We start from the raw sequence: 13,901 nt of genomic DNA on the forward strand, positions 1-13,901 counted from the left end.
ACAAGTTGTAATTCAATATTTGTTGCTGACAAGTTGTCAGTGTGGAAAGGCTTAATATTTATTTTCTAATAGACCACAATTTTTGTGAACTTAGATCTGTTTGAAAACAGCAACATCACTATGGGAGGGTTTATTTCATCTTTGGCAATGTCAACATTTAAACGTATTTGAAGCAACCCCGTGGCTATTAAAATTGGCCAGAGTTCAAGTTCCCTAACCTAAACTACTTAACCCATTCTTTCTCATTGAAAGCTTAAAAATTATGGAAGTGGAAGTATAATATCTAATCAATTTGTACAGCAGCATAAAATATATCTCTGGGGGTCAGCGTACATCCAACATAATAAGTCAAGCCAAACTTCACATTACAAGGTTCATAAAGAATCGGTTGGGTTGTGTGATGGAAGCTTATTGAATAATTAATTGTGCCCATAAAGTAATGCTTCCCAAAGTTGGTCATCACATTACCTGGGAACTTGTTAGAAATGCAAATGCTCAGAAGGACATCAGAAATTGGTGAGACCCAACAATCAATTTTAGTAAGCCCACCAGGCGATTCTGATGCATGATTAAAAAAAAAAAAAAAAAAAAAAAAAAAAAAGTTTGGGAATCGTGGCTATCACCATGGCTGTTTAAATGAACCATTAATCAACTTGCGAGAGATCTCTTATGGCTTATACCAGTTTTATGTCCTTAGCCTCATGCAATTCATTTTCACTCACCACTTACAGTTATTAAGTTTACAGATAATGTAAATCCAGAGAAGACTTGTAGAACAATGAATGACAATTCAAAAATCTCAACAAGCCGAAAAATCCTAACATTGAATATTCCTAAATGTGAAGTCCTGCCCTTGAATTCTAAACAATCCATTATGTGAGTTCAGCATGAGGGAAAACCTGGCTTTATAGTTGGTTTAACAAAAGATGTAGCAATGGTACTTAATTCTAATTCTGATCCCAATAGAGTACTATGGCTTAGGTTGCAAAAATAGCTGCATTTTAATACTTGAAAGAGCAGGAAAACGGAAGCAATAGTCTTTTTTTTTTTTTTTTTTTTGAGACAGAGTGTTGCTGTGTCGCCCAGGCTGGAGTGTAGTGGGGTGATCTCGGCTCACTGCAAGCTCCGCCTGCCGGGTTCACACCATTCTCTGGCCTCAACCTCCCAAGTAGCTGGGACTACAGGCGCCCACCACCAAGCCCAGCTAATTTTTTGTATTTTTAGTAGAAATGGGGTTTCACCGTGTTAGCCAGGATGGTCTTGATCTCCTGACCTCGTGAACCGCCCGCCTTGGCCTCCCCAAGTGCTGGAATTACAGACGTGAGCCACTGCGCCCGGCCGCAATAGTCTTAATGTTGGTCATGTTGCATTGAAAGTTTGGATGTGGGTTTTACCTGTAAAATGTGGTGGAAAACAGGTTTGATGGCCATCGTGGAGGCTGAAGAAATGAGGGGGAAAAAAAGGAGATTGGCATGATAGCTAACTTCAAATTTTGGGAAATGTATAGAAGATGAATTAGATTTATTCTCTGAGGCCCTAGAGGAAAGAACTCAGACTAAAAAAGGATGGATATTGTTGCAAAGTAAACTTACATTAAAAACCTAACAAGAATGAAAAGGAAAGCTATAATATCAAAATACATTAGTAATGGAGGTGGTCTTTTGCATGAGAAATAGTGCTAGAAGTCATTAGGTCCCCATCATCTTAAAAAAAAAAATCTGTTTTATAGATGCTAGAGAGAATGTGGAGAAATAGGGACGTGTTACACTGTTGGGGGGAGTGTAAATTAGTTCAACCATTGTGGAAGACAGTGTGGCGATTCCTCAAGAATCTAGATCTAGAAATACCATTTGACCCAACAATCCCATTACTGGGTATATACCAAAAGGATTTAAATCATTCTGCTACAAAGACACATGCACACATATGTTTATTGCAGCACTCTTCACAATAGCAAAGACTTGGAACCAACCCAAATGCCCATCAATGATAGATTGGATAAAGAAATGTGGCACATATACACCATGGAATACTATGCAGCCACAGAAAAGAATGAGTTCATGTCCTTTGCAAGGACATGGATGAAGCTGGAAACCATCATTCTCTGCAAACTAACACAGGAACAGAAAGCCGAACACTGCATGTTCTCACTCTTAAGTGGGAGTTGAACAATGAGAACATATGGGCACAGGGAGGGGAACATCACACATTGGGGCCTGTCAGTGGGGTGGGGTGTAAGGGGAGGATATAGCATTAGGAGAAATACCTAATGTAGATGACGGGTTGATGGGTGCAGCAAACCACCATGGCACATGTATACCTATGTAACAAAACTGCACGTTATGCGCATGTATCCCAGAACTTGAAGTATAGTTTAAAAAAAAAAAAAAAAAATCTAGCCAGGTGCGGTGGCTCATGCCTGTAATCCCAGCTCTTTGGGAGGCCGAGGCGGGGCGGATCATGAGGTCAGGAGATCGAGACCATCCTGGCTAACACGGTGAAACCCTGTCTCTACTAAAAATACAAAAAATTAGCCGGGCGTGGTGGCGGGCGCCTGTAGTCCCAGCTACTCGGGAGGCTGAGGCAGGAGAATGGCGTGAACCCAGGAGGCGGAGCTTGCAGTGAGCCGACATCGCGCCACTGCACTCCAGCCTAGGCAAGAGAGCGAGACTCTTGTCTCAAAAAACAAACAAACAAAAAAATCTGTTTTAAATGCTAGTTATAACTACAAAAAGAAAAACATAGTTTTTTTCTGTTCTCTTTACCATCCCATTAGAGCTTAGAAAAAGAGTGGCTTGTGCTCTTAGTTATGTGGCGAAGGCTACAAAGCAGGACACGTATTTGGCAAAGTGTATACTTACTGGATGGGTAAGTATCTATGCTTATCCTATATCTCTAAGCCTGAATGAGACATTCAAGAACAGAAAAGCAGGCATTTCAAATATATTTTCTATTTTGTTTTGACTTGGATTATCTTTGTCTCTATTTTGTTTATACATTTTGAGGATGTTTACCAGAAGAAAACAAGACACAAACATATTCCCCTAAGCCCACTGAAACTTTTATGATTTCCTCATAAAATGAATTCAAGAATTCCTAAGAAACTATTAATGGTTCTCAAAGAATGAATAGCCTTCTCTCTCTTTGCTTTAGTAGCTGCCACTCTTTTAACTTCTCTGTCCTTCTGACCTCCTAGAATTCCTTCCATACACAAAGTGAAGTTTTCTGATCTTATTCCTGTGGCATTTGTCTGTATTCACTTGGAGGACTTCATTAGTGAATCTTGAGGTATTGGAGCAGATGTCATAATGACTTGGCCATGTTCTAAAACCCTAAAGATGGCCCTGTTGCATCATTGCAATAAGCCGAAAAGCTATTAATCTGGAGTTGTTTGGAGTTGCTGCTGACTCAGGAGTCAGGTTTGAAATCAATACCGAAGTTAAGTACAAAATGTAGACAAAATTTTCCCAATAACCCTTACCTATCTCATTGAGTGTATAGACATCACCATAACTTATAAGTCCAACACAGCTAGTCCCCACGCCAGTGTTGGAAGAGTTCATGCTCACTCCTGTGGTGCAGCTATCTGAGGTCCCAACCTGCAGTGAGTGTGGCTCACTAGAGCACATTAATTGGTGGACCCTGAACTCTGATGCCTGTTCTCCTTGTTCTCTTAAGCTGTCAGAAGTACCACTCAGCCTCTCAGCATCTCAGCCACCCATTTTGGAATAGACAAATGTCTCCAGAGGAAAAGTGGCTGGCCTCAAATGTTGGACACAACACACCAGACCTCTGTCCTCACCTTGATCCAGGCCTGTGTCCTTAGTGCCTGCCAAATTCTTCACTATCTTTTTGGCTCTACACGGCAAACAGCAGGAGAGTTTGTCTGAATTACACAATCCAGCATTCCTGCAACTGGAAGTCCTCAGCAGCACCTTTCCTAAGATAATCAAGAAACAACTACCATAAAAGTGTGGGTTTTTTTTAAAAAAAAAAACGATGTAATCTTGGAAATATCAGGTATGAAACAAATGATGTAATAATTTTTCTTTCAATAATGGAGGAAAGAAGGGTTTTGTAAGAATTTGTCAGTGTTTATTTAGAACTGTCCAATAGGAAAAGTCACTTTATCAAGTAACCATAAATATTTTTCTAACACAGTTCATTTCCATTCTGTTGGATATTTATATTGAATAAAATAAAAATGTCCTTTTTTATGGAATAAGAATCTATTTTTAGAGTCTGTTATGTAGGATATTTCATAAAATTACTATTCCTAATTATGGACAAAATTTTACAGTTAATGGAATTCCAAACTTTCTTCCACTATGACTTAACTATTTTGTATTGGGGTTGATAACTCTTTCTCTAATGAATTTTATTGGATTGAATTACCTCTCCTAGAGCATTAATATTATGGAGTACATTGATCAATTTGAGTTTTTAAACCTACAAAACTAAGGAGCAGATTTTTTGCATTATGTTGACATACTGCCAAAGTTACCCTCTCATTAGGTTCATCCTTTAACATCCAAAGATCTAGCCTTGTTTTTCTTACTCTTACAATGAAGACCAAGAAAATGATCTTGAATTTGGCTAGGAAAAGCTAAGGTAATAATTTATCTCGGAAAATTGTTAAATAGTTTAACAAATCCTCATTGAGCTTTTACTTATTGCAAAATCTGTTGTCAAATACCTCAAGATTGCAATAATATTAATTCATTTAATAAACATTTCTGAATGCTAATGTCATGCCAGGAACTTCCCTAGGTGGTGGGTATAATTTGGAGGGAAAGAAAAAACAACACTACAAAGAAATAAAAATACAAGTGCTATGAGATCCTTTTGTAGTTCATAAGTGTGATGATTGGGGTTTTGCACTTATGTGTAGGATGTGATGACTCTCTCAAACCTTGTTATGACATCAGCACATTACCTGTCTGATGTGAAAAATAAATACAGATGCTATGAAAAGAATAATTGGGTGGGAGAATCGAATTAAAATTGGTGAATCTGGGAAAGACTTTGAGAAGGTGACATTTAAGCTGAAATCTGAAGCATAAATAACAACTAATCAGTTGAAAAATAAAATCATTTCAAATAGAGGGTATAGCATTTGCAAACATGATGTTGCAGAAGGAAATGAAATATTTTTCAGACCAGTCTGGTCACAGTATGATAAACAGGGGAACGGGACATGAAATAAAGTATTAGAAGCAGGCAAGGATCCAGATTTGCAGCATCTATAAGCTATATTAAGCATTTCCTCGAATTCATATTTAACAGGTTTTATTTGCTTATTTATGTTTGTGCCCATAATTAGTTTGTAAACTCCACAAAGGCAGGAACTAGTTGTGACTTTTGTTATTGTTGTATTCCTAACACCTAATAAGGGGCGGGATATATAGTAGACATTCAACATATAGTTGAATGAATGAACATGTGAATGAATAAAGTCAATGAAGTTTATTCCTGTAAAGGAATAAAGTTATCCTAAGATCATTGGGAGGATATTCAAGCATTTTATGGAAGGCATCAGATTGATGTTCCTCAAAATTTACTGTAACTGCCCTGTGGAGAAGAGATTGAAGAGGGCGGAGTGGAAGTGGAGTACCAGTGAGGAGGAGGCTACTACAGTAACATATGGAAGTGATGACGGTGAGCATTATCATAGTTAGCATTTATTGAGTGCTCACAGTATACTCAGCACTCTTCATGTATTATCTCATGTAATCTTCACAATAACTCTGTAAGTTATGTGCTATTATTATCATCTCTATTTTATAGATATGATTACTGAGAATTATAAAGTTTAAACTGCCTCAAGGACAAACAGCTAATAAGTGGATGATGGCTTGGGCCAGGTAGATGTCAAGAGAAGAGGATAAATGTAAGATATAATTTGGAGATAGGATCTCCAAGACTTGGTGATGTGGAATAATATTTACTCAATCAACTGGTAGGAAAAAGTGACATTTACTAATTCATGGAAGATGAAGGGGGGAAGTATTTGGAGAGAATAGAGAAGAAAAGAGTTAAGACATGTTAAGTTTGAGATGTTTGTGAATCATGTGAAAGCAGAGATCATGTAGGCATCTACAGGTCTGAAGTTCAAAAGATATATCCAAAGACAAAGACCTAAATTTTGGACGTGTTGACCTATAGATAAAAGCTGTGTGGATGGAAGAGAAAAAGTAGAGAGAGTGTATATAGGGAGGAAGACTCAGCACCAAGCTGCAAGTAACTCCCAACGTTTAAGGAGCCAGGGAAGGGAAGAAGAACTAGCATTAAAAGTTAGTTGAAGAAAGAGCCACCAAGGATAATTGAGGGTTCAGGAGAGATTAGAGAAGCAAGAGAATTTTATGTCACGGAATTCAAGAGAAAATAGTTTTTTAAAAAAACTGAAAGTGGCCAGCTGTGTTGGATGTTATAGAAAGACAAGTTAGAGAAGAATTCAAACAGTCTATAGGATTTGGCAAACTGGAGTTCATTGATGACCTTAGCATGAGCTGTTTTAGGGGAGTCAAGGAGGAAGTAGCCAGAGAGAAATGAGTTGAAGAGTAAATAGAGATGTCTGGTTAAAGATAACAAGTTGAACATATTCACTAACCTCCACTCTCCCAAAACTTCAGTAAAATGATAGTAATGGAATTACTCAAGGACAAAGAGGTAGTGGGGTAAATAATAGCAACAAAATTTCGGAAGTTAGTGAGTTGCTAACTTTCAAGTAATTTTTAACAAATTAGTTAACAAGCAGTGGTATGTGTGGTAACTGACAGCAGATTTTAAAAAGCTGATGGGAATTATTTTAGGAGAAAGGTCAAAATGATGATGCAGGAGAGAAGGTTACAGGGATAGAATTGGTGAAATGAGATTCAGAGCACACATAATGGATGACAGGATTTTATAGGAAAAACATGTTTTTTGTTGTTGTTGTACCGACAGGGAAAAAGAAGAAAATGGGTGCAAAGGAAATTAGGTTTGTAAATTTGGGGATGGGAATGTGGCATTCCTGCCTCTTGACTACTATTGTCATACTGAAGCTTTCAAAATTGGTGACAAAGTTGTTATATGAAAATGGAGTGAAAGAGAGGTAGACAGTTTATGGAGAGAGAAAAAGAGTGGTCTCAGAAAATGGGAAATCCAGCTTCCTAGAGAAAAGTAGTAATTGCCTGAAGTATAGAGTACCCATTTGAGGTTGTTACTCATGAATTTATAGTGGTACCAATCTGCCTGTTATGCGATCAACATAAAGATGTTAGTGACTCAAAGGAATCCAGTAACACCAAATCAAAAGCAAGAGCAGGAAATGCTGACATGTGGAGTCAACCATTAAACGTGACATTTCTGGGAACCAAGACACCAGCAGGTAGGAGACAAGTGGTTACAGTCTATTCAGTCTGCCATGCTTAGAGTTTTTGCCATGTGATATAGTGTTGAAATGTGACCTCCAAAGCTGGAGGTGGACCTAGTGGGAGGCATTTGTGTCATGGGGGCAGATCCCTCATGAATGTCTTGGTGCTGTCCTTTTGTAATGAGTGAGTTCTAAGTTCTCACATGAGATCATGCCCAGCTAAACCCCTTTTCTGTATCAATTACTAGGTCTCAGGTATTCCTTTACAGCAATGCAAACGGACAACACACTATGCGGTAAGTGTATGTTCCATGGCCCTGTCTATTGTTAATAATGAGTCATTATAGCAAATAAAATAAATATTAATAAATGTATACTGAGTACGCATGTTAGCACTTCCTTCCTCTCTCTTGCTCCCTTTCTCACTGTGTGACACTGCCTGCTCTCCCTTTGCCTTCTGTTATGATTGTAAGCTTCCTGAGACTCTTACCAGAAGCTTAGCAGATGCTGGCACCATGCCTGTACAGCCTGTAGAATCATGAGCAAAACAAATCTCTTTTCTTTTCTTTTTCTTTTTCTTTTTTTTTTTTAAGACAGGGTCTTGCTCTGTCACCAAGGCTGGAGTGCAGTGGCATAATCATGGCTCACTGCAGCCTTGATCTCCCAGTCTCAAGCCATCCTTTCGCCTCAGCCCCACGAGTAGCTGGGACTACAGGTGCATACTGCCATACCTGGCTAATTTTTGTACTTTTAGTAGAGACAGGGTTTTGCCATGTTGCCCAGGCTGGTCTCCAACTCCTGAGCTCAAGCAATCCCCCTGCCTTGGCCATCCAAAGTGCTGGAATTACAGGCATGAGCCACCATGCCAGCCAAACCTCTTTTCTTTATAAATTACTAGGTCTCAGGTATTCCTTTATAGCAATGCAAATGGACTAACACACCTTGCATGTGCACTTAGGGGGAAGGGAGGTGCCTAAGTGGGGAGGTTGTACTGAGAAAGGAAATCATAAACTAGCCTCTGACAGTCAAAGAGATGACTTGACCACAACAGCATGCAAGAATGGAGAAAAGGGAACAAATGAGTCAGGTGAGCTGGGCTGTAATTAGTTTCATCAAACAGGCATTTACATACTAAGAGCAATGACACACATACCGCCTCAAATGATGACCTCTATCAACCAGGAAGCCTTATTCTTTCAGGCTTTTGACTGACTGGAAATCCTCCCTTTTCTGTAGTCCAGGCCTCCTTTCCAACTCTCTTGGAATGTTAGAGACTTGGTATATTTCTAAGCAAAAATAAAACAAAGCAAAAACAATATGAATTCCATGGAAAACATTTAAGTACATGGAGAATGGGAAAAAGAAAATTTGAAATAGTGATTTATTTCAGCTAGGACATATGTGTGTTTGAGGGGAGGGGAGGCTCAAGGCTTGTAAGTAACTTTGACTGTGATGTTTATGTTTTATTTCCTGAACTGGATGTTAGGTAAGGTTGTGTTTGTCAGTGTATCTGAAATATTTCATAATTTACAAAAAGAAAATATTTTTAAGAGGAAAGGGAGGAAGAGAAAGATGATTTTTGTCTATGTCTCTGCTTCTACCTGGTAAAAGATAGGGGTTCCTCCTAGTTATCCTAATTTTATTATAACTGAAAAACTGTGTCTGTTCACAAATAAGACTGTTGCCTACTATCCTCTTGGAAGTTAATTCTCATAAGTCAATTCATTTTTTTAGCAAATGTTCAAATCACACACCTATGGAGCTGGATCAACTTCATCGACTTCATTCATGGGTGTGACTCTGGTTGCACTGAACTGCTGATTTGGAGATGCCCTTCCTGTTTTGTTAGTATTATGACATCATACATGTTTGAATGACACACCAGGGAGAGAGGTCATAGCCCGAAGTGCTCATTCAGCTGTGATATCCATAGGCTGCTGATAGGGTACTGGGTTATCCCAGGCTTCCTCCAACCTCCTTCCTATCCATTAGTCCTGCTCCACCTCATCTTTACCTTGGCCCCAGGATCACTGCACTTTTTATTTCCTATCCAACCATGATCACAGAAAGAGAAAAGATGAAAGCCATGTGTCATCTTGTTATAAAACATATTAATAGCTTTAAGTAGGAAATGAAACAGAAAAGGACGAATCTAATTGCTAGAATTACACTTGCAAATTATCTGTGTATTTCATGATTCCCACTTGAGATTCCTTCCAAAATAGAGGCGGACTAGCATTATGCTGGTTCGTAGCAACCTTGATGTTATACTGCCTGAATTAAAATCCCTGCCCTGCCTCTTCCTAGCTAAATGGCCTTGAAAAAGTTTTTTAACCTCCCTGTAAAATTTAGATATTAACAAATGCCTACTTTTTTAAGTTAAAGACTAAATTAAAAGATACATGAAAATGCTCAGCACAATACCTAGCAAATAGCAAGAGATTAATACATTTTGGCAATTATTGTGTACATTGATTTTAAATTTTCTCCCTGACCTTTTAATGCTAGTAAGTGGAATACCTCAAATCCTGATAGGTATCAAGGATAATCTACCTGTAGGAAAAACCAGCTTCCAGGCAAAAATCATATCTGTTAAGAGTGATCTCTGTTCCTGGAGGGAAATTTCTTCCCAAAAATAGTAGATTCTTCTACCTACTCTCTTCTCCCTACGAATGCCAAATATCAGTCCATGAAAGGAGACAAGAGTTGCTAAACTGGTTGGTAGTTTGTTTTGTTTTTATTTCATAATATGTATCGCCACCTTCCGTGAACAGCTAAAAGAGAACAGAGGACCAAATGACAGAGTGCATGCTCTCTCCTTTCAAGCTTTCCAGTCACTCTGTCATCAGGACATGGACCTCTTAGGGGATGAATGGTTTTATTTCCCCCAGAAATAAATTAGGCCAAGGAGATTGTTGGCAAGCACTGGGGTGAGACTGGCCCAACTACAGCATCCCTAGCCTGGGGACACCCTCCTCAGTGGACATGAATGCAATTGCTTGGCTTATGAGCTAGGAGTAGGCTTGGGGAAGAAAGTGACTTTCAACAGCTAGAAAAGCTAACAGCAAAACTGACCACAAATGAGTTTAGCTTGGAGAATTCAGGGGAAAACTAAGCTCCAAGCGGAAGAAGGTAGTTCTAGATGAAAAATCTGTTTCACATAGACCTATGGAAAAGCACACTGCCCGGAGGACTGTCTACTTTCCTTTATATCAACATTAAATATATATACTATCTTTGCCTACTCCCTCCCTGCCACCTGTCCTTCCAGTCTCAGCCCAAACCAGCTCCTCCTCCTTCTAGACCTCCTTTTTTAAAGAGCTCTTTATTAGCTCTAAACAGGGAAGGGGAGGGCAGGAGATGATTGGCTAAGAGGGAACAGCACCACCCTGCTCATTCCCCTCCCATTCCCTTCCTCAGGAAACAGCTGGAATGAGAGGTAGGGAGGGGAGGCTAGGATTGGCTGAGTCAGTGGCAGGGTGGAGGCCAGGCAGCACAGATGAAGCATTTACCTGTCTAGGTAAGTCAGGAGGAGTTCAAAAGGAGAAGAAAACAGTAGGAGGCAGGGGAAGCAGCCTCTGTCTCCATCTCTGCCCTTTGAAACAAAAGGGTATTTCTTTTCTCTCTTCAGCCCCCAACCCAGTGGAGGTGAGTTAATCACTAACCAACTATTGCTTATCCTGTAGCAAGAGGAAGGGGTTTCATGGGAAATGAGAGCTACAGGGGAGGTGTCCCTCTATACCCCAGCTAGGGAGATATCCTCTCTGTTCCTCAATTCTCTGAGTCCATTCTGGGATCAGATCAGGTTGGTAGCAACTTGAGATTGTAGTATTTTTGTGGAGACCGGGGCTGGGAGGCACCTTCTTTTTCATTTATCTCTTTAGGTTGGATAGGCATATTGTGCAAACAGCAAGAAAAAGAAAATAGATTTGTTTTGGAAATTTCCATCTCTGAACAATTGAAATCGAGTTGTGATTTTAGAAAAGAACAGTTGAAATAGAGGGAGTCAAAATGGGGGAGAGTATCTTGGTTTTCCATAGCGACTGTAACAGGAAATTCTCCCGTGGCTTTACCAACTCGGTGTCGATCTTTATTTAAATAGTGGGTGCAGTGTGTGTGTGTGTGTTTGATCATGCTCATGTGATAATGGAGCTCTCTGTGTACAGGTGTGTTAGGCATGAGCTGTACTAGGTTGTTTGTAAAGGGATATGAGGTTTGGGCACGTGGAGAAAACTTCAACTCTAGCTAACAGCTCATCTTTGGAAAACCCATGGATAATCTAGCTGCAAAGTCAAGTTTATTTGGGTTCTACTCAATTAACTTTCTGACTCTGCCTGTTAATAGATGCAGAGACTGGCAAACAGAAAGCTACCTGGCTGTGCCGAGCCTCACCCACATGAATATTTCGCGGCAGCATGTCAAGTCTAGTTAGAGTTCCAAGTGGGGCTCAGGCCAAGGTAGTGTGGCAGAGTCCACAGACAGAGAAGCAGACCAGGGTGGTGGCTTTGTTTTGTTTTCCTGCAGGTGTCCCAGTTGGCAGTTTGTGTGGCAGATTTACCTGCAGAAGGAAGGCAGATGTAGGAGTCGAGTCAGAGTAGCAAGTTGCCTCTTGGGGGGTTTAACCCTTTGGTCCCTAACTTTGACTCTTTTCCTCCTGCTGCAGAGAAGAGGGAAGTGGGAAGCCCTCAGTGCCAGGCTCAAGGGCCTGGCACACGCAACCCTGAGTGAATATATGGGTTTTCCAGTCCTAGCAACTGGAGATTTAGGCTTGAGCTCACCTCACACCACAGAGCCAACACCCCACACTCACAGACTGAGGGCTGCCCTAGATGGTGAACTTAGGAATAAAGACCACTAGCAGTGTCTAACAAAGCTCTCCTATGCAGAGGGTATTTCTACCTGCTCCTTCCCTCAAACCCACTGGTGAAAGGGAAGATGATAATGTTGCCTAAACACACACAGAAACTTGCCCCTGTGCTCATGGAGATGGATATGCACATTGTGCAAGTTTTAGTCTTTCTGCTATATTTCTTAGGATATTTTCCAGCCCAAGGCACATTTCTGGGTAGTCAACAAGAAGCAGAGACACCTGGATTGAAAGACAGGAAACCCTTTGACTAGTAGGCAGAGAGGCAGAGCTCTTGGAGGACATGTAGGGGGTTCGTGGGAGGAGGATGAGAGGGACCTGGGTCTGATTAGAAAGTACAGACAAGCCAACCTGGAATGGAGCTGGAGCCCTCTCCCCACCCCACCGTCTCCAGATGCCAGAACTTCAACTGTTCTTTATTTCCTCTCCTCCAAGGCTTGGCAGTATTTAGTATTTTGGTCAGTGGAGTAGTTAATATTTAATGTGTCTTTGGATGGGTGGCCCTGACTATAGGTGCTGCATATTTCTTAACCCATTCCCTCCTCCCGTTAAGTTCCCAAAGAGGTCAAGGGTTAAAAGATACCAAACTCTCACCTTGAGTGTTTTGTTTGTTTCTCAGTCTTCTTATCAGGGTTTCGATGGCTGCCCTGAAAGAGCCCCAAGGTTCAAGGTTGTGAAGTCGGTGAAAGGAAATGCAGCTTTCACCATTCAGATTCTTTAGGTCAGAAAACTAGGTATGGAGATGAGGTGACAGCGCCTCACTCAGCTTTGGTTTCAGGTTCAGATTCCTCTCTGCAGGGATTATATAATCCCTAAAGACATGATCTTCCTTGGCAGTTGGTGTCATTTCTTTACTGTGGAAATATCTGCTGTTGGGGCAATACACTGGTCTGGAAGTATAAAGCTGAAGCAGATAATTTGCAGGGTTTAAGGTATGAAGTAGAAGGAGAAGGGGGTTTTAAGGCTTTTAGTATTTTAGTCAGGGGTGGCTAGTAACCATTCTTGGGGGCATGCCCCTCTTGCATCCAGATAGTCCCTGAAATGCCCTGTGGAGGGCTGCCCTGTATATGCATGTATAGGTCATTCCCTGTTTCCCTTAGGAAGGGCTAGTGGTAAGAGCCATAACTTTCTTACCTGTAAAATGAAGAAAACGTCACATCCTGCCTATGTTTCCAGTTTATGCTGAAGATCGAATTAGCATATCTGAGAGTACTTTGCAAGCTATGGCATGCTGTGTTCTTGTGAAGCAGTGCTTTTCCTACCACTTTTATCTCTTCCAGCTACTTGAAGACATCCTAGGTTCTGAAACAAAAGTGTGATAAGCTTCCCTGGTAGGAAAGAGAGACTAGAAAATCTCTGTAAAGTCTAAAGCATACTTAGAAGCACAAGGGTAGTAATTTTCTCTGAAAGTAAGAGGCAGCATCTGCTCACCCATTCATAGAGAATATGATGTTAATTACAGTGAGTCACTTTAAATATTTACTGCCCTGATTTTACGGAGAAGAAAATTGGAGCTGAAAACTAGACCCTTAGATCTACACTGACTTTTTGACAACAATGCCTTTGTCTTATACAGTTTTGTAACACCAGCGCCTATTATTAGGTGCTCATAAATGTTAGTTAAACTGAAAACATTGCCCAAATTTCACTGAGCCATATATTATCCAGGAAGTTAAGTAT

General features: G+C 40.3%; 1 protein-coding gene and 1 non-coding gene across 5 annotated transcripts in view; one reads left to right on the forward strand and one right to left on the reverse strand.

Moving 5' to 3' along the window:
* Nucleotides 1-9,182, reverse strand: part of PFKFB2 (6-phosphofructo-2-kinase/fructose-2,6-biphosphatase 2) — a 46,652-nt gene extending 37,470 nt beyond the window's left edge. For 2 of the 4 annotated variants that reach the window (XM_054542788.2, XM_054542502.2), the window contains exons 1-3: nucleotides 9,109-9,182; nucleotides 8,508-8,640; nucleotides 3,803-3,940 (exon numbers count right to left, since the gene is read on the reverse strand). The gene's annotated coding sequence lies outside the window, so the exon portion shown is untranslated. The remainder of the gene's footprint in view (nucleotides 1-3,802; nucleotides 3,941-8,507; nucleotides 8,641-9,108) is intronic. The other 2 variants (XM_054542744.2, XM_054542470.2) reach the window with 1 other exon arrangement.
* LOC112131538 (small nucleolar RNA U13) lies at nucleotides 4,840-4,946 on the forward strand. The gene has a single exon (XR_002913581.1). It is a non-coding gene; the product is annotated as a small nucleolar RNA U13 (small nucleolar RNA).
* Nucleotides 9,183-13,901: the final 4,719 nt, after the last annotated feature.

This window comes from Pongo abelii, chromosome 1 (genome assembly GCF_028885655.2).
Source record: "Pongo abelii isolate AG06213 chromosome 1, NHGRI_mPonAbe1-v2.0_pri, whole genome shotgun sequence".
Lineage (NCBI taxonomy): Eukaryota > Metazoa > Chordata > Mammalia > Primates > Hominidae > Pongo > Pongo abelii.